This window comes from Pristis pectinata, chromosome 26 (genome assembly GCF_009764475.1).
Source record: "Pristis pectinata isolate sPriPec2 chromosome 26, sPriPec2.1.pri, whole genome shotgun sequence".
NCBI lineage: Eukaryota > Metazoa > Chordata > Chondrichthyes > Rhinopristiformes > Pristidae > Pristis > Pristis pectinata.
The window spans coordinates 30,841,919-30,860,415 of NC_067430.1; the positions used below are offsets into that span (position 1 = coordinate 30,841,919).

The 18,497-nt window shown below is 47.3% G+C and overlaps 1 long non-coding RNA gene across 1 annotated transcript in view; it reads right to left on the minus strand.

The window, feature by feature from the left end:
* The window catches only part of LOC127583322 (uncharacterized), a 153,547-nt gene extending 136,283 nt beyond the window's left edge, over nt 1-17,264 (minus strand). Inside the window, exon 1 of the long non-coding RNA XR_007958245.1 lies at nt 17,228-17,264. This is a non-coding gene — a long non-coding RNA (uncharacterized LOC127583322). The remainder of the gene's footprint in view (nt 1-17,227) is intronic.
* Nucleotides 17,265-18,497: the final 1,233 nt, after the last annotated feature.

Sequence of the window (18,497 nt, forward strand, 5' to 3'; positions counted from 1 at the left end):
AGGCTGGTGAGCCTCTCATCTGTGGTAGGGAAGCTATTGGAGAGGATACTGAGGGATAGGATTTATGCACATTTGGAAAGACATGGCCTGCTTAGGCACAGTCAGCATGGCTTTGTGCAGGGTAGGTCATGCATTACAAACTTGAGTTAGTGTTTTTTTTGAGGAGGTGACAAATGTGCTCGATGAGGGCAAGGCAGTGTATAATCTACATGGACTTTAGTAAGGCATTTGATAAGGTCCCTCATGGTAGGCTGATTCAGAAGATAAAGATGCATGGGATCCAGGGTGGATTGAAAGTTTGGATTCGGAACTGGCTTGCCCATAGAAGACAGAGAGTAGGGGTGGAAGGCTGTTATTCTGGCTGGAGGTCTGTGACCAGTGGTGTTCCACAAGGATTGGTGCTGGGACCTCTGTCATTCGTGATATATATCAATGATCTGGATGAAAGTGTAGATGGGTGGATTAGCAAGTTTGCAGATGACACCAAGATTGGCAGAGTTGTGGACAGTGTAAAGGACTGTCAAAGAATACAGCGGGGTATTGATCAGTTACAGATATGGGCAGAGAAGTGGCAGATGGAGCTTAATCTGGGCAAGTGTGAGGTGTTGCACTTTGGGAGGTCAAATGAAAGGAGAAAGTATACAGTTAATGATAGGCCCCTTAATAACACTTAGGTACAGGGGGATCTTGGGGTCCAGGTCCCTAGTTCACTGAAAATGGCTACACAAGTGGATAAGGTGGTAAAGGCAGCATACGGAATGCTTGCCTTCATCGGTAGGGGTGTTGTGTATAAGAGGAAGGAAGTCAATGTTGCAGCTGTATAAAACTTCAGTCAGACCGCACTTGGAGTATTGTGTGCAGTTCTGGTCGCCCCGTTACAGGAAGAATGTTGAGAGAGTGGAAAAGGTGCAGAAGAGGTTCATCATGATGCTGCCTGGATTAGAGGGTATGAGCTGTAAGGAGAGGTTGGACAAACTTGGGTTGTTCTCCCCAGAGCGTTGGAGGCTGAGGGGAGACCTGATAGAGGTTTTTAAAATTCTGAGAGGCATAGATATAGTAAATGGTCAGAATCTTTTCCCCAGGGTAGAAATGTCAAACACCAGAGGACATGATTTTATGGTTAGAGGGGGGAGTTTAAAGGTGACATGAGGGGTAAGTTTTGTTTTAAAAACGCAGAGAGTCGTGGGTGCCTGGAATGGGTTACTGGGGTAGCAGTGGAAGCAGGCTGTTTGGTGGAGTTTAAGAGGCTTTTCGACAGACACACAAATATGAAGGGAATGGAGGGATGTGGATGGTACACAGGAGGAGGACATCAAGGTTGACACAATATTGTGGGCCAAATGACCTGTCCAGTGCTGCACTGTTCTATGCATACATATGTACATGTACATCCATGTATGTGGAAAAGAGACTGTACATATGCATGCGTGTTTGGACAATCTTTGTTTGACACCAGCCTTCACCAATGTTGGTTCTATTGTAGATCTATTGGTTGGTTTTATGATTTGCATTCTGTCTTGGAAGAGATGTAACATTCAGGATGGGTTTGAGAACCTCAAGGCTATGCATCAGGAGCACTCAGGGACCCAGTGGAAAGTGCAGAAGGTAAGTACCACCTCCCAAACTTCCCACCCACTCCATCAACCATCCCCTGCCCCAGCTGTGGACAAGTCTGTGGCTCCCTCACTGTCTTCATCGGTCACCTCAGAACCCAGGTGGAAGCAAATCATCCCCGACCACAGGGGACTTGGGGAGGGTGGGGGTGGGGGGGGGGGTAGCACAGGTGATGCATCTCTATCGAACTCTGGTTTCAGCCACATTTAGAGTATTGTGTGCATTTCTGGTCACCTCACTACAGGAAGGATGTCGAGGCTTTAGAGAGGGTGCAGAGGAGATTTACTAGGATGCTGCCTGGATTAGAGGGCATGTGCTAACAGGAGAGGCTGGACAAACTTGGGCTCTTTTCTCTACAGCAGTGGAGGCTGAGGGGTGATCTGTTGGAAGTGTATAATTTTATGAGGGGCATAGATAGAGTGGACAAGCAATATCTTTTTCCCCCATTATCGAGCAATCTAATACCAGAGGGCATGCATTTAAGGTGAGAGGGGGTAGGTTCAGAACAGACATGAGGGGCAAGTTTTTTTTTACTCAGTGGGGTGGATGCCTGGAATGCTTTACCTCATAATGTGGTGGAGGCAAATTCATTGGGGGCTTTTAAGAGGGGCTTGGATGGGCACATGAATGAGAGGAAAATGGAGGGATAGGGGCATTCTGTAGGTAGGAGGGTTCAGCTATGTCAGCACAACATTGTGGGCCGAAGGGCCTGTTCTGTGTTCTATGTTCTAACCCCAAGGGAGCGGCTGGGGAGAAAAAGATACTGTGTGGATGTGTGTGTTTGAGGTGTGTCCACATGCACATTAGTGAGAGGCTGTGTTTGTCTCTGTTTATGGGTGTTTGCGTGTCTGTGTTTACATATGTCTCCATGTTTACGAAGGAATGTCTGCAGCCTCACATATTCATGAATGTTAGCCTGCATCCAATCATAATTAGCCGAAATAGCAAGTGTGAACATGGGGGTCATGTATCCAGAGAGGCAAGAATGCGTCTTGGTCCAAAGTTCACTGACTAAGTACCAGTGTCCAGGATGGAATGAAAGTGATTTGTTTTATTATGAAATGCTTCATTGAGCCAGCTTCAGAGTAGAGTAGTTCTGGAATTCAATAGATTAGAGAATGTAATATTCCCCAAGGGAAGGACACCGCGTACTGCTGGGGCCCCAGAATCTGGATCACCCTCCCTAAACCCACATCACCCTCTCTTCCTATAAGGTACCCCTTGAACTTCCCTCTGAGTGACATATTGCTCATGTGACCTGATACTTCTCCACCTGTCAGTTTTTAATGCTCCTGGAGAGTTTTTGCCACGTCAAAAGTGCAATGAAAGTATTTAGAACCATAGAACACTACAGCACAGAAAACAGGCCATTCAACCCTTCTAGTCTGTGCCAAAACAGTATTCCACTAGTCCCATTGACCTGCACCCAGTCCATAACCCTCCAGACCTCTCCCGTCCGTGTATCTATCCAATTTATTCTTAAAACTCAAGAGTGAGCCTGCGTTTACTACATCAGATGGCAGCCCATTCCACACTCCCACCACTCTTTGAGTGAAGAAGTTCCCCCTAAACCTTTCCCCTTTCACCCTAAAGCCATGTACTGATCTCTCCTAATCTAGGTGGAAAGAGCCTACTCGCATTAACTCTGTCTATGCCCCTCAATTTTGTAAACCTCTATCAAATCTCCCCTCATTCTTCTACGCTCCAAGGAATAAAGTCCTAACCTGTTCAATCTTTCCCTGTAACTCAACTCCTGAAGACCCGGCAACATTCTAGTAAATCTCCTCTGCACTCTTTCAATCTTACTGATATCCTTCCTATAGTTAGGTGACCAGAACTGCACACAATACTCTAAATTTGGCCTCACCAGTGACTTATACAACCTCACCATAACATCCCAACTCCTATACGCACTACTTTGATTTATGAATGCCAGGATGCCAAAAGCCTTCTTTACAACCCTGTCTACCTGCGACGCCACTTTCAGGGAATTATGTATCTGAACTCCCAGATCCCTTTGTTCCTCCGCACTCCTCAGTGCCCTACCATTTACTGTGTATGTCCTACCTTGATTTGTCCTTCCAAAATGCAACACCTCACACTTGTCTGCATTAAATTCCATCGGCCATTTTCTGGACCATTCTTCCAGTTGGTTCAGATCCCTCTGCAAGCTTTGAAAGCTTTCCTCACTGTCCACTACGCCTCCAGTCTTAGTGTCATCAGCAAACTTGCTGATCCAATTTACCACATCATCTAGATCATTAATATATACAACAAACAACAATGGCCCCAGCACAGATCCCTGAGGCACACTACTAGTCACAAGCCTCCAGTCTGAGAAAATCATCCACTACCTCTGTCTTCTCCCACACAGAGAATTTCGAATCCAGTTTACAACCTTTCTATAGATACCTAGTGACTGAACCTTATGAACTAACCTGCCATGTGGGACCTTGTCAAAGGCCTTAAAGTCCATGTAGACAACATCCACAGCCTTTCCTTCATCTACTTTCTTGGTAACCTCCTCAAAAAACTCTACAAGATTCGTTAAACACAATCTACCACGGACAAAGCCATGCTGACTATCCTTAATCAGCCCTTGGCTGTCCAAATACTTGTATATCCAATCTCTCAGAACTCCTTCCAATAATTTACCCACTACTGATGTCAGGGTCACCAGCCTGTAATTACCTGGTTTACCTTTAGAGACTTTAAAACAACAGAGCAGCATGCGCTACCCTCCAGTCCTCTGGCACCGCACCCGTATCTAAGGACATTTTAAATATATCTGCCAGGGTCCCTGCAATTTCTACACTAGTCTCTCTCAATGTCCAAGGAAATATCTTGTCAGGCCCAGGGGATTTATCTACCTTTATTCGCTGTAAAGCAGCAAGCACCTCCTCCTCTTTAATCTCTATATGTTCCATGATCCTACTGCTCATTTCCCTTCCTTCCATATCCACTATGTCCGTTTCCTGAGTAAATTCTGATGCAAAAAAACTGTTTAAGATCTCCCCCATCTCCTGAGGCTCCACACATAGACGACCACTCTGATCTTCTAGGGGACCAATTTTGTCCCTTACTATCCTTTTACTCTTAATATACTTGTAGAAGCCCTTCGGGTTTACCTTCACATTATCTGCCAAAGCAACCTCATGTCTTCTTTTTGTCTTCCTGAGTTCCCTTTTTTTTAAATTAAGTATTTTCTTACATTTTCTATACTCTTCAAGTACCTCATTTGTTCCTATTGCCTATACCTGCTATACACCTCTCTCTTTTTCTTAACCAGATTGCCAATATCCCTTGAGAACTAAGGTTCCCTATGCTTGTTAACTTTGCCTTTAATCCTGGCAGGAACATACAAACTCTGCACTCTCAAAATTTCACCTTTAAAGGCCTTCCACTTACTGGGCACATCCTTGCCAGAAAACAACTCATCCCAATCCACTCTTCCTAGATCCTTTCTCATTTCCACAAAATTGGCCTTTCTCCAATTTAGAACCTCAACAAGGACCAGACCTGTCCTTATCCATAATTAACTTGAAACTAATGAAATGGTCACTGGACCCAAAATGCTCACCTACACATACTTCTGTCACCTGACCTGCCTGGTTCCCTAATAGGAGATCAGGTATTGCATTCTCTCTCGTTGGTACCTCTATATATTGACTTAGAAAACTTTCCTGAACACATTTGACAAATTCCAAGCCACCCAGCCCTTTCACAGTGTGGGAGTCCCAGTCAATGTGGAAAGTTAAAATCCCCCACTATGACTACTTCTGTTTCTTACATCAGTCCGCTATCTCCCTACAGATTTGTTCCTCCAATTCTCTGACTATTGGGTGGTCTATAATACAACCCTATTAGTGTGACCACACCTTTCCTGTTCCTCAGCTCCACCCATATGGAGTCTGTAGACGAGCCCTCCAGGCTGTCCTGTCTATGGACAGCTGTGATATTTTCCCTGACTAGTAATACCACTCCTCCCCCTCTATCACGTCTGAAACAACGGAACCCCAGAACATTAAGCTGCCAGTCCTGCCCCTCCAGCAACCAAGTTTCACTAATAGCAATAACATCGTAATCCCACATGCCAATCCACACCCTAAACTCATCTGCCTTACCTACAGTACTCCTTGCATTGAAATAGATGCACCTGAGGACATTTCTATCACATACAAACCTTTGATTTCTGTCGATACCTGCAGTCCTCGCACAACCTTTTTCCTCCTCCACATCACTATCTGCTCTAACACTCTGGTTCCCCTCCCCCTGCAAATCTAGTTTTAAACCCCCCGGAGCAGCACTAGCAAACCTACCCACAAGTATGTTAGTCCCCCTCCAGTTCAGGTGCAAACTGTCCTGTCAGAACAGGTCCCACCTTCCCTGGAACAAAGCCCAATTGTCTAGGAACATGAAGCCCTCCCTCCTGCGCCAATTTCTTAGCCACGTATTTAGCTGCATGATCCTCCTATTTCTAGCCTCACTAGCTCGTGGCACGGGTAGCAATCCTGAGATTGCAACCTTGGAGGTCCTGTCCTTTAAACCTAGTTCTTTAAACTCTTTGCAGGACCACCTCCTCCTTCCTATCCACGTCATTGGTCCCTACGTGGACTACGACATCTGGCTGTTCACCCTCCCTCCTAAGAATACCGAGAACTCGATCCGAGATATTGCAGACCCTGGCACCAGGGAGGCAACAGACCATCTGGGATTCTTGATCTCTCCCACAGAACCTCCTATCTGTCCCCCTATCAAATCTCCTATCACTACTGCTCTCCTCTTTTCCCTCCTTCCTGAGCTGAGGGTACCACCTCGGTGCCAGAGATGTGACCACTACAACTTGTCCCTGGTAGGTCGTCCCCACCAGCAGTATCCAAAACAATATACTTATTGTTGATGGGAATGGCCACAGGGGTGCTCTACTCTTTGTCTATAACCCTTCCCTTTCCTGACAGTCACCCAGCTACCTGCCTCCTGACTTTTAGGGGTGACTATCTCCCTGAAACTCCTGTCTATGTCTGCCTCTGCCTCACGAATGATCCGAAGTTCATCCAGCTCCAGTTCCCTAACTCATTTGTCAGGAGCTGCAGCTGGATGCTCCTTTTACAGGTGTGGTCATCAGGGACAAGTGTGCTGTCCCTGACTTCCCACATACTGCATACAGAGCACACGACTGCCCTAACTGTTGCCATCACTACCTACTCCTAAGTATTTAAAATAAAGGAACTTACCCAGCCTTACCTCTCTGGGTGCAAGCTCTTCCTCAGCTTCTGCTCGCCGAAGCCTCGAGCCAAAGCCTCAAGCTCCACTCCTACCCTGAGCCACTCACACACACACTGGCTATTCCTCTTCAGTTACCCCTCCTTATATTTGTCCCTGTTGATTATCCCAAGTACTCACTCCCTCTAGTTAACCAACCAACACTGTTTTAAATAATCAGCCCCTACCTGCTAGAGACCCACTGCTCCAATGGCTCCCGGGCCGATCCTGTAAGGGAAAAGCCCGCGCAAAAACTGTTTAAATAATCAGCCCCTACTTGCTAGAGACATGCTGCTCCAACAGCTCCTGGGTTGTTTTACCACAGTGCTGAGCTTCTCCTAATATTCATTCACCCACAGGATCCGAATGATGTTTGCAATGCCAGCATTTATTGTCCAGCCTGAATTGCCCTGAACCTCAGTGGCAGGAAAGGTCAGCTACATGTAGACCAGACCAGGAGACTGGCTTCCATCCCTGAAGATCACCCATTGCTGCATACAGATTGGCAAGAAAAAACCTGTCGCGGGGGATTAGGGAGGTGAAGAGGCTGTATGGACAAAAACTTAACAGCCACTTCACGAACAACAAAGAAGCACGTCGTTTGTGGCAGGGATTTCAAACAATCACCGACTACAAGCACCCCACCCCCCCCACCACCTGCAGATATGTCACAATGATCCCTCTTTACCAGATAAACTTAATGTCTTTTATGCAGGTTTTGAGGCAAATAACACCGTTCAGGCACAGATGCTTCCACCATCAAGAGACCAGGTACTTCAGCTGTCTACAGCTGGAGTGAAAAAGGCGTTCGCCAGTGTCAATCCGTGGAAAGCTGCGGGGCCGGACAACATTCCTGGACGTGTTTTAAAGGATTGTGCAGAGCAGCTGAAGGATGTCTTTGCAGACATCTTTAATATCTCGCTCAGCCAGGCAGCGGTGCCCACCTGCCTTACAAGTGCCATCATTACTCCTGTCCCTAACCCAGCCTGTCTGAATGACTTCCGCCCTGTGGCCCTGACACCAATAATAATGAAATGCTCATGCAGCATATTAAGACTTGTTTTCCTGCAAACTTAGATCCCCTACAGTTTGCATATAGAGTCAATCAATCCAGAGGATGCAATCTCCACTTTGTTCCACATCACACTGTCACATCTGAAGGGGAAGAGTACATATGCCAGGATCCTCTTCATTGACACCAGCTCAGCATTTAACACGATCATTCCACAACAGCTGGTGGGAAAGCTGAGGCTGTTAGAGGTGGACACTGGCATTTGCAATTGGGTCCTCAATTTCCTGACACAGCAGCAGCAGATAGTTAGAGTTGGCAGTCATACATCAGGAACCATCTCAGTGAGTACAGGCTCACCTCAAGGCTGCGTCCTGAGCCGTCTATTGTTTAGCCTGCTCACACACGACTGCATTGCTAGATTCAGCACCAACTACGTCATTAAGTTCGCTGATGACACAACAGTGGTGGGTCTTGTCAGTGACAATGATGAGTCTGCATATAGGATGGAGGTGGACCAGCTAACAGCGTGGTGCAGATTCCACAATCTCGCCCTCAATGTGGACAAAACAAAGGAGATGGTGATTGATTTTAGGAGGGCTGGCAAGCATGATCATACACCGCTGACTATTGATGGTGCTGCTGTGGAGAGGGTCAGCAACATTAAGTTCCTGGGGGTTCACTTAGCGGATGATCTGACCTCCACTATTAACACTGCAGCCATCGTTAAAAAAGCCCAGCAGTGGCTTTACCCCCTCCGGAGACTCAAAGGCAGGCCTCCCTATTCCACACTCCATCACTTTTTACAGGGGCACCATTGAAAGCATCCTGACCTACTGCCTCAACTCCTGGTTTGGTAGCTGCAAGGCCTACGAACAACAGCAGCTCAATAGGATGAAGACAGCTGGCAGGATCATTGGTGCCCCTCTCCCCTTTTTGATGGAGATCTATCAGCAACGCTGCGTTCGCAGAGCTATGGCCATCATTAAGGACTTCCATCACCCTTCTCACGACCTGTTTTCCCTCCTGCCGTTGGGGAAGAGATATAGGAGCATCTTCTCTAGATCTAGTAGGATGCTGAACAGCTTTTTCCCACAAGCAGTCAGGATCATAAATGGACTGTGTCCCCTTCCCCTTCCACTGACAAGCTCTCCCTCCGCACACACGGACACACCCACATCAATACAGACACAGTTTGATAGTTAGTGACCTGATACATTGAACTTCATTGAGCTGAATAAGCTCTTAATACATCAATGCACTTTAACAGATATGAATATGTGGTGTTGATATGTTTTTAGTTTTGTTTTAGAGATGTTTTTATAGACTATTTTAGATATTTATCACTGTTCTTTTTGTTGCACTGATATGAGCTGGTGAGAAACAGTATTTCGTTTTTTGTGTATGTAAATACTCAGAGAAATGACAATAAAGCAAATCTTGAATCCTGAACCACATCCTACAGCTTCGAGTCCAGATGAAGGGTCTCCATCCGAAACATCGACTGTCCGTTCCCCTCCACAGATGCTGCCTGACCCACTGAGTTCCTCCAGCAGATTATGTATTACTCCAGATTCCAGCATCTGCAATCTCTGGTGTCCCCAGCCTTTTCTTTATGCTGAACTTGCTTACTGCTGGGGTTCTCAACTCATGACTCACGATCAATGGTCCAGAGCACTGGCTATAGAGCCTGTGAGTTGCCCATTGGACCCTTGGTGATGGCCTAATGTGGATCACCATGGGCAGCAGGGAGACACGCTGGCAGTCTGCTCACTGTGCCCAGATGAACAGGGCTCAGCCACCCGTGGCCAGACATTGCTGGCATTCTTTGTGAATACAGAGTTCTCAGAACAGTCGGTGCGTAGTTTCCAATAACAGGTCATGAGAAGTTTAAAGAGTTCGTGGGGTGCCAACCAACCTGAGTAGTTTTACGGCCTCCTGTCACTGGCTGTAGTTTTATTACAACCATGGTGCAGCCAGAGGAGTCTGGTAGACCTCAGTGCCTTGGTGTAGAAGATTTACACATGCTCCCCATTGGGCAGATTTATCCCCAGTAAATCATTTAGCAACAAAAAAAAGTTGGATTTCTAAAAACCAGTCGTGTCCCTTTCACGACACCCCAGCCAATGAACTGCAGCCACAGCTGTAATGTAGGAAAGGTAGCGCACAGCAAGTTCCCACAAGCAGCCATATGATAGTGACCAGGTGATCTGTGTTTTACATGGGCTGAGGGGTAAATGGAGGCCTGGTCCAGGTCAGTGGAACTCCCCTGGCCTTGTTGAAACAAGTTGCTGTTCATGGGACATAAACGTCAAGACCAAGAACAACATTTGTTGTCCATCCCCAATGGTCTTTGGATTCAACAACTTGCTGAACCATCTCAAAGAGATTTAAAAGGAAAAAAAATCACATCAGTGGATTGAAGTCACAGAGAGCAAGAGCAGGCAAATGAAGGAGAATAAAGTGACAGGAAGCTCAGGGGCACCCCATGCAGACTGAACACAGGGGTCCTGGAGAAGAGGCACCCAACCAGCATTTGGTTTCTCCCCTGCAGAGGACACGAGATTGCGCCCCAAGTGCAATGCCCTGACTGGAAGGTGAGTGCATCACTGCTCCACGTGGAAGGATTGTTTGCTGAGGAGGGATGAGGTGAAGGGACGGTTGCTGCATCCCCAGTGGTTGTGTGGGAAAGGGCAGTGGTTGGTGGGGTTGGAAGATTGTACCAGGGACTCACAAAGGGAATCCTGATAGGGAAGGGGACAATCTGCTTCCACACCTTGAACTTCTCGTTGTCCATCACTCATTTACATGGAGACAAGAGATTCTGCAGATGCTGGAATCTGGGGCAACACACACAGTGCTGGAGGAACTCAGCGGGTCAGGTAGCATCTATGGAGGGAAATGGACAATTGACAATTTCAGACAGAGACCCTTCATCTGGACTGGAAAGGAAGAGGGAGGATGCCAGAATAAAAGGGGATGGGAGGTGCACGAGCTGGCAGGTGGTGGGTGGGGGCCGGTGGGAGTGATGCGAGAAGCTGGGAGGTGATAGGTAGAAGAGGCAAAGGGCTGAAGGAATCTAATAGGAGAGGACAGTGGACCATGGAGTGAAGGGAAGGAGGTGGGGAACCAGAGGGAGGAGGTGGGCAGGTCATGAGGGTGGGGGAAGGGAAAGAGAAGGGGTGAGGAGTCCACAGGACTGATTGCAAACAAATTGGGGGGGGGGGGTAGGAAAACAGAGGGGAGGGGTTACCAGAAGTTAGAGAAATCAATGTTGAGGCCGTCAGGTTGGAGACTCCCAAGGCAGAAATGAGGTGTTGTTCCTCCAACCAGTGTCTGGCCTTGATGTGGCAGTAGAGGCAGCCATGGACAGACATGTCAGTGTGGGACTGGGAAGTGGAATTAAAATGGGTGGCCACCAAGAGATCCTGACTGTCGTGGCGGACAGAACGAAGGTGCTCGACGAAGCAGTCACCCAATCTGCGTCAGGTCTCACCGATGTAGAGGAGGCCGTACCGGGAGCAATAAATCTCCAGCATTGTGTGCGCATTTCTCACTTTAATTTGCAATCTCTCTGCCCCTCTGACCTTTGTCTGTGGCCTCCTGTACTGTTCCAACAAGTCCCAAGATAAGCCTGAGGAACAACACCTCATCACCAATCTCAGCATGTTGAAACCTTCCGGATTTAATATCAAATTCATTTCAGGTAAGTTGTTTTCTCTACTGGTACCAGAGCTGATCACTTCTCCAGTCAGGCTATCCATCTGTAATACTAACTCTGACTCTGTAAGCATTTCTCTCCTCAGGTGCTGCCTGGCCTGCTGAGTGTTTCCACTATTATTATTTCAGATTTCCAGCACCTGCAGGTTTTTGACCTCAGTCACGATGTTGTAACTCTGTCTAGAAATGAGGCCCTTAGTTGATTAAACCTGACTAACCTGCATTGTAATCTTTGGTGATTTGCTTAATTACATCTTCTGTTCACAGAAGAAAACAGCAGAGGAACAGGGCCTTTGGCCCACGCTGTGGTGCCAAGCTAATTAAACATAATTAAAAGCCTAACTATTGAAAATCCCATCTGCCAACTCATCCATTTCCCTCTATTCACTGGACATTCATGTGCTTATTTAGGAGCCTCTTAAATGCCTTATCATATCTTCCTCCACCAGCACCCCTGGCAGCACATTCCAGGCACCCACCACTGTGTAAAAAAGCTTGCCCTGCACATCTCCTTTGAATTTACCACCTCTCATCTTAAATGCATGCCCTCTTGTATCAGACATTTGTACCCTGGGAAAAAGATACCAGCTGTCTACTCTATCTATGCCTCTCAATCTTATAAACCTCTATCAGGTCTCTGCCGCTCCAGAGAAAACAACCCAAGTTTGTCCAACCTCTCCTTATAGCTCATGCCCTCTAATCCGGGCAGCATCCTGGTGAACCTCTTCTGCACCCTCTCCAAAGCCTCCACATCCTCCCTATAACGGGGCAACCAGAACTGAATGCAGTACTCCAGATGCAGCCAGAGTTTTATAAAGCTGCAGCATAACTTCCTGACTCTTGAACTCCATGTCTCAACTAATGAAGGCAAGCGTGCCGTATGCCTTCTTGACCACCCTATCAACCTGTGCAGCCATTTTCAGGGAACTATGGACTTAGACCCCAAGATCTCTCTGTACATCAACAATTAGGGGTCCTGCCATTAACTGTGTACTGTCCCTTTACACGAGTTCAGTTACTACATTATGCTGACTACTTCTCTTCATGATGTTAAAGGCTATGTTCTCTGTATCCAATGCTAAAGGCAGTAAGTTTTGTGCTCTGATTATTTCTCATTGTCCCAGGTGAAGTATTGAAATCTCCACACCCAGTGAATGCACACGTGGGCCAAACCTGTACATGTTAAAACCTGTGTACCTGCTCTTGTGCTACAGGAGGATTAAGTGTGACTAGTTTGGCCAGAGCAAGGCTAATTAAATGACGAGACTACTCCCATCGTTTTCCCATTCTGTGAATTGTGTCCCTGGGCAATACACCAACAATATCCAACATACCATGACTACAACAAGGTGAGAAGCTGGGTATCCAGTGGGACTGACTCATCACTTGACACCACAAGGCCTTTCCCCATCTACAGGCACTACTCAGTACTCATCCGGAAGACTGCAGTTAAAACAACTCCCAAGAAGCCCAGCACAAAGCAGCCCGTTCAGTCAGCACCCTCTCCACCACCCTCCACACCAGCACAGTGGCTGTGGTGTGTACCATCAACAGAATGCACTGCAGTTATTCACCCAGCTACTCCAACAGCATCCCTCTGGAGTGCCAGAGGCAGGGGGCTTGAGAGAAGTTACGAGAGGCAGAGATAGGGTAGACAGTCAGACTCCTTTTCCCAGGGTAGAAATGTCAAATACCAGAGGACAGAACATTACAGCACAGTACAGGCCCTTTGGTCCACAATGTTGTACCAACATTTTATCCTGCTGTAATAGCTAACCCTTCCATTTCACATAGCCACATGAATGATAGAGAAGTGGGGGCTACCTAAGTGTCTCTTAAATGTCCCTAATGTATCTGCCCTCACAACCTCCACAGGCAGTGTGTTCCACACACCCACCACTCTTAAAAAAAACTTACCCCTGACATCCCCCTTATACCTTCCTCCAATCACCTTAAAATTATGTCCCCTCATGTTAACCATTGTTGCCCTGGGAAAAAGTCTAACTGTCCACTCAATCTATGCCTCATATCATCTTGTACACCTCTATCAAGTCACCTCTCATCTTCCTCTCCAAAGAGAAAAGCCCTAGCTCACTCAACCCATCCTGAAAAGACATGCTCTCCAATCCAGGCAACATCCTGGTAAATCTCCTCTGCACCCTCTCTGAAGCTTCCACATCCTTTCTATAAGGAGGCGACCAGAACTGAACACAATACTCCAAGTGTAGTCTAACCAGAGTTCTAGAGCTGCAACATCACCTCATGGCTCTTGAGCGCAATACCCCAACTAACGAAGGCCAACACTCCATAGCCTTCTTAACAACTCTATCGACCTGCATGGCAACCTTGAGGGAACTATGAACATGGGCCCCAAGATCCCTCTGTTCCTCCACACTGCTAAGAGTCCTGCCATTAACCTTGTATTCTGCCTTCAAATTCGATCTCCCAAAGTGTATCACTTCACTTTTCCAGGCTGAACTCCATCTGCCACTTCTCAGCCCGGCTTTGCATTTTATCAATATCCTGTTGTAATCTGCAGCAACCTTCTACACTATCCACAACACCACCAACCTTCGTATCATCAGCAAACTTACTAACCCACCCTTCCACATCCTCATCCAAGTCATTTATAAAAATCACAAAGACCAGGGGTCCCAGAACAGATCCCTGCAGAACACCACTGGTCACTGACCTCCAGGCAGAATACACTCCATCTACCACCACCCTGTCTTCTGTGGGTGAGACAATTCTGAATCCATACAGCCAAGTTTCCCTGGATCCCATGCCTCCTGACTTTCTGAATAAGCCTTCAATGAGGAACCTTATCAAATGCCTTACTGAAATCCATGTACACCACATCCACTGCTCTACCTTCAATGTGCTTTGTCACATCCTCAAAGAATTCAATCAGGCTCATGAGGCACGACCTGCCTCTCACAAAGCTATGCTGACTGTCCCTAATCAGCCTATGCTTCTCTAAGTCCTGTCTCTAAGAATCTTCTCCAGTAATTTGCCCACCACTGAAGACTTACTGGTCTAATTCCCAGGGTTATCCCTACTTCCTTAAACAAAGGAACAACATTTTTCACCCTCCAATCATCTGACACTGCTCCTGTGGCCAGTGAGGATCATCACCAAAGGCACAGCATCTCTTCCCTCGCTTCCCATAATAATCTTGGATATATCCCGTCCAGCCCCAGTGACTTATCCATCCTAATGTCTTTCAATAGTTCCAGCACATCCTCTTTCCTCACATCAACATGCGCTGGCGTATCTGCCATACGCCATCCTCACAAACGTCAAGGTTTCTCTCTGGTGAATAACAAAGCAAAGTATTCATTAATGACCTCCCCTACCTCTTCCAACTCCAGACACGTTTCCTCTTATCCCTGATTGGTCCTACCTTCACTCTAGTCATCCTCTTATTCTTCACATGTGTAGACTGCCTTGGGGTTTTCCTTGATCCTACTTGCCAAGGACTTCTCATGCCCCCTTCTAGCTCTCCTAAGTCCATTCTTAAGCTCCCTCCTGGCTACCTTGTAACTCTCCAGAGCCCTGTCTGATCCTTGCTTTCTAAACCTCAGGTAAGCTTCTTTCTTCCTCTTGACAAGATATTCTACATCTCGTGTCAACCATGGTTCCTTCACTTTACCATCCTTACCCTGCCTCAATGGGACAAACTTATCCAAAGCCCCATGCAAGTATTCCTTAAACAACCTCCACATTTCTGTTGTGCACTTCCAAGAACATCTGTTCCCAATTTACGTTCCCAAGTTCCTGCCTACTAGCATCATAATTCCCCCTCCCCCAGTTAAATACTGTCCCATATCATCTGCTCCTATCCCTCTCCAAGGCTATGGTAAAGGTCCAGGAGTTATGGTCACTATCTCCAAAATGCTCTCCCACCGAGAGATCTGAAACCTGACCAGGCTCATTGTCTAGTACCAGGTCCAGTATAGCCACTCCTCTAGTCAGCCTGTCCACATGCTGTGTCAGGAATCCTTCCTGTTCACATGAAACACACTCCGCCCCATCTATCCCCTTTACATTGAGGGGATGCCAATCAATATTAGGGAAGCTGAAATCACCCATGACAACAACCCTGTTATTCTCACACCTCTCTAAAATCTGCCTCCTGATCTGCTCCTCAGTGTCTGCTGCTGCTGTTGGGGGGGGGGGGGGGGTCTGTAGAATACTCCCAATAGTGATCACTCCCTTCCTGTTTCCGACTTCCACCCACACTGACTCAGTGGACGATCCCTCCAGGACATCCTCCCTTTCTACAGCTGTGACACTGTCCCTGACCAGCAAAGCCACTCCCCCACCTCTTACCTCCATCCCTGTCCCTTTTGAAGCATCTAAACCCCGGAATATCCAGCAGCCATTCCTGCCCTTGTGACAGCCAAGTCTCTGTAATGGCCACCACGTCATAGTTCCACGTACTGACCCATGCTCTAAGTTCATCGCCCTTGTTCCTGATACTTCTCACATTAAAGTAGACACTTCAGCCCATCCAACTGACTGCAATTTTGCCCTTTCAACTGCCTCTCCTTCCTCAGTCTTTCTACACGCCTCATCTACTTGTACATTAAATGGACAAAGCTCTGACCTATGACTCGGGTTCCCATCCCCCTGCCAAACTAGTTTAAACCCTCCCCAACAGCTCGAGCAAATCTGCCTGCAAGAATATCTGTCCCCCTCCAGTTCAGGTGTAACCTATCCCTTTTGTACAGGTTGTACCTTCCCCACAAGAGATCCCAATGATCAACAAATCTGAAACCCTGCCCCAATTTCTCAGCCACACATTCATCTGCCAAATCATCCTATTCTTACCCTCACTGGCACGTGGCACAGGCAGCAATCCAGAGATTACTACCCTTGAGGTCCTGCTTTTCAGCTTCCTACCTAACTCCCTATCTTCCCTCTTCAGGACCTCATCTCTTTCCCTACTTATGTCATTGGTGTCAATATGTACCACGACCTCTGGCTGTTCACCCTCCCCCTTCAGAATGCTGTGGACCTGATCCAAAATGTCCCTAACCCTAGCACCAGGGAAGCAACATACCATCCAGGAGTCTCTTCCACATCCACAGAATCTCCTGTCTAATCCCCTTACTATGGGATCCCCTATCACTACCACTCTCCTCTTCTCCCCCCTTCCCTTCTGCATCACACGAGCAGGCTCAGTGCCAGAGACCTGGTCACTACAGCTTTCCTCTGGTAGGTCATCCCCCCAACAGTATCCAAAGCAGTATACCTGTTATTGAGGGGAACGGCCACAGGTGTACTCTGCACTCCCTGCCTATTCACCATTCTTCTCCTGATGGTCACCCAGCTTCCTGCAGCTTTGGAGTGACTGCCTCCCTGTAGCTCTTGTCTACGTTCTCCTCAGTATCCCACAGGAGCCAAAGGTCATCCAGCTGCAGCTCCAGTTCCCTAACACACTAAGGACCTGCAGCTGGATGCACCTCGTGCAGATGTAGTTATCGGTGAGACTGGATGTCTCCCAGAACTCCCACATCTCACAAGCTAAACACACCACTGACCCTGGAGCCATTCTCACTGCTCTGCAGTGCAGGGAACACCAAATCAAAGAAAGAAAGAAACTTACCAGAGATTTACCTTCACCTCTTCTCACTGAAGCCTCTTGAGCCAAAGCTTCAGCTCCCCACTCTAACAATGGCCATTCACTCAATGGCCACTCCACTTATACCTGCCTTACCTTTATTTGCTGCTGTTGATAAACCAGTCAGCAGGTAACAATTTGCAAATGTGCCTCGTTTAGACTCTTGCAAGATGAAACTCACCAGCTCAGGCACAAAGACTCACCCCTTTTCAAAGGTCCTACTCCAACTCTTGACTCTGCAAGTCCATGTTCTATGCCCTATGCCAGCACCTCCCAAACCACCACCACTGCCACCGAGAAGGATCAGGGCAGCAGGTACAGGAGAACACAACCACCTGCAGGTTCCCCTCCAAGTCACACATCAACCTGACTTGGAAATACATCACTGTCTCTTCATTGTAACCAAGTTGAAATCCAGGACATCCCTCCCCAACACCACAGTGTTTAGCAGAACACCATTGGGCGGGGTGTTGAATATAAGAGTAAGGAAGTCATGCTGCAGTTGTATAAAACTTCAGTCAGACCACACCTGGAGTATTGTGTGCATATTTGCCCCATTACAGGAAGGATGTGGAGACTGGGGAAAGGGTGCAGAAGAGGTTCACCAGGATGCTGCCTGGATTAGAGGGTATGAGCTATAAGGAGAGGTTGGACAAACTTGGCTTGTTCTCCATAGGGTGTCGGAGGCTGAGGGGAGACCTGATAGAGGTTTTTAAAATTATGAGAGGCATAGATAGGGTAGACAGAATCTTTTCCCCAGGGTAGAAATGTCAAACACCAGAGGACATGCTCTGAAGGACAGAGAGGTAGAAGTTTAAAGGCAACGTGAGGGGCAAGTTTTTTTTTACACAGAAAGTGGTAGCTGTCTGGAACGGGTTACCGGGGGCAGTAGTGGGAGCAGGCAGTTTGGTGGAGCTTAAGAGGCTTTTAGATAGACATGAATATGAAGAGAGTGGAGGGATGTGGATGATACACAGGATGAGGACATCTTGTATAAATCAGCATCAAGATCAGCACAACATCATGGGCCAAATGGCCTGTCCAGTGCTGTAATGTTCTATGACTATGAGAAGGACTGCAGCAGTTCAAGGAGTCATCTCTCCACCACCTTCTCAAGGGCAGTTAGGGATAGGCAATGAATGCTGGCCTTGAGGATGAACACGTGTGTCCTCTCTGCATGTACTCAGCAGGGGCTGGATTCAACAATTAGTGCTATTGAATGTGTTCCATTCCACTCACATTGCACATTGGGAAGAAATTGCAGAG